We start from the raw sequence: 285 nt of genomic DNA on the forward strand, positions 1-285 counted from the left end.
CGAGGGGTGCCGAAACCAATGAGAGGTTGCCGTTCCCCACAGCCGTGCCTCGCTGGTCCCATCTGCTACAGCTCAGAGCAAACTTCTGCTTCTGCAGACGCTGGCCACACTTCTCCTTTGCACCCCCAAGAGACGGCACAATCACCGGGGCACAGGACCATCCCAGAAAGGCATCCCAAAGGCAGGGTGGGAGCCAGCAGGGCTCAGGGCTTGCCTACATGGCTCAGAGCGTGGTTTATGCTGACCTGAGGTTTGCTAAGGTGATGGGGGGCCGGAGCGCGGCCA

Source organism: Cariama cristata, unplaced genomic scaffold (assembly GCF_000690535.1).
Source record: "Cariama cristata isolate BGI_N322 unplaced genomic scaffold, ASM69053v1 scaffold24446, whole genome shotgun sequence".
NCBI classification, from domain to species: domain Eukaryota; kingdom Metazoa; phylum Chordata; class Aves; order Cariamiformes; family Cariamidae; genus Cariama; species Cariama cristata.